Source organism: Triticum aestivum, chromosome 6D, assembly GCF_018294505.1.
Source record: "Triticum aestivum cultivar Chinese Spring chromosome 6D, IWGSC CS RefSeq v2.1, whole genome shotgun sequence".
Taxonomy (NCBI): Eukaryota; Viridiplantae; Streptophyta; class Magnoliopsida; order Poales; family Poaceae; genus Triticum; species Triticum aestivum.
Window position 1 is genome coordinate 89,671,341 of NC_057811.1, and position 2,363 is coordinate 89,673,703.

At 41.3% G+C, this 2,363-nt stretch overlaps 1 pseudogene; it reads left to right on the forward strand.

The window, feature by feature from the left end:
* The first annotated feature begins 1,049 nt into the window (after positions 1 to 1,049).
* On the forward strand, positions 1,050 to 2,101 carry LOC123142472 (serine/threonine-protein kinase CTR1-like; annotated as a pseudogene).
* The last annotated feature ends 262 nt before the right edge of the window (positions 2,102 to 2,363 follow it).

Sequence of the window (2,363 nt, forward strand, 5' to 3'; positions counted from 1 at the left end):
TCATTAGTTCTTGCTAGTTGATGACTGGTACCAGACAATTCTCAGTTTTTTTTAAAACAATAGTATTCCAATAATGAAGTATTTGAGTGATTGGGCAACAGATATTTCAATTTTGTATAATACTTCAGTTTACAGAAAAAAGTGGTCTGGATTGAAGTTTTTGTTATTGCAAAAAACTGATGTTTTATACCATACCTTAGTTTGTAAAACACAATATTTATTGGATCCAAACGCTATGAAGTATTTCAATATTTTTAGAAACTGAAGTATTACAAAATACTTGAAAAAAAGGGAGCTCCCAAACGGACCCTACAATGATAGCGGAAAGGTGAGACAGCAGTCCAATTTTTTTAACATATGTACATTACAGAATATAAAATGTAGACATAAGAATATACCTACCAAGTATCAACTAGCTTACAAATGAACAATCCTATACAATATCAATTAACGGCTAGTCTATAATAGTTTTCGGGCAAACATACGGTGGCCGTCCATCGACTTAGTTTGTGTCGATCAAGGGTTATACGTAAGTATCAAGTTGACATTAGTACAACCGGCATCTGTAGTAACGCAATATCAAATTAAAGTACGTCAAAACGACGATACTTTACAGAACAAAATTATTAAAAAAGAATAAAGACATGTTGAAAAAAAAATCCATCTAACAAAAAGTATCGGCAAAAACCATCATTTAACAACACAATAACCGTGAGATGGTTTTCCAAAAGTAACGCATACAGAAAGAGAACGATGAGGAAGCGCCATCATCATTTGATGCAACCACGAAAGGCTTGAACTGTCGGCTGGTCTAGCTACCCACGGCTTCTCCAGTGATCAACATAAACCTAAGCACACGATCGATGAGCCAGCTCATTTCAGTTTGTTGCATACATATAATAGCTAGGCGACAATCGATCAGTTACTCACTACTTAACCTACATTTTGGTGGATAATGAAGCAAGTAAAATTGGTCGTGTACTAACCATTGTGCTATCGATCATTGGCCTTGTTGTGCTTGCTATTGGACTATTCCTCTATTGTCTTCTATGGAGGGCAAGAAAGAGTACAAGTGAGGGGGGGGCATCGCCCCCTCCCCCTCCCTCCCCAAAACAATCATAATTTGTCTTTCGCCCCTTCGAGAGTTTTTGTCAAGCTCTACCACTAACTTTCAAGTTGGAACTGTAACATTCTACGGTGTTGTGCTTGATGGACCTGGTGGTTCTGTTGCGACAGTAACAGAATACGTTGAGGATGGTTCCCTTCGACAAGTTCTGCAAGGAAAGGGGAAGTAAGTCTGAAACACACAAACACTCAATTAGTTCACACATCAATTTCATCTTGGAATTTTTTTGTCTGTAGGATGAATCAGCATAGAAGGCTGCTTGTGGCAATGGACATTGCAATCTCTATGGAATATCTGCACGCAAAAAAATCATGCACTTTGATTTGAAGAGTGACAACCTTCTGCTCAATCTGAGAGACCCACGACGCCCCATATGCAAGGTATGTGATCTGGGCCTCGCAAAGGTAAAATGCCGAACATTTGTTTCAGGGGGGGTGCGTGGCACACTGCCTTGGATGGCACCCGAGCTCATGGATGGCATCCAAGGCAGTGTGCCTTGGATCGGTTCCTCACTTTGGATATGCGATGTGGTTCCCCTCTCTGAAAAACCTCTATCTGTTTTGATTCATGTTTTTTATCAAAGAAGGGCTTTCCCCTTCTGATTTTCATTACTGATGTTGTGATTCATGTAGGTGGATGTGAACTCGCTCGGCATCGTCATGTGGGAGCTTATAACAGGGAAAGAGCTGTATTCTGATTTGCACTATGGGCAGATCATAGATTAGTTCTTCTCAGTCCTCGCCTTGAGATGTCTTGCAGTCGTTCTTCTCCCATGCATCCTTTCAATTTGTTCCTCATATGTGCGAAGGTGGGATTGCGACCAACACCCTGCGACCTGAAGTGCCCGAGGAATGTGACAAATGGTGGAGATCCCTCATGGAGCAGTGCTGGTCCAATGAACCATCAGAGAGGCCGACCTTCACCGAGATCGCAAAGAGGCTGGGTGCAGTAGCTTCTGGTCCTGCCAAGGCGTGAAGAAGAAGAAGGTGTCGGAGCTAAACCATCTTGCGCGATCAAGCTATTCCTCCAGATTTTATCTGTATGGCTTCTCTCTAGTACAATCCTGTGACGAGCCATTATCTCTTGAAATAAATATAGTGAAACCTGAGATGTTGCCCCGGATGGATGATGTTACTTAGCTGTTGTCATCTGTTTCCTTTGGTCCTTGGGAATAAAAGGAGTGAGAAAACATAATTCTGCAACACACTGATCAGAGGAATTAAGTTGTTGTTGTTGT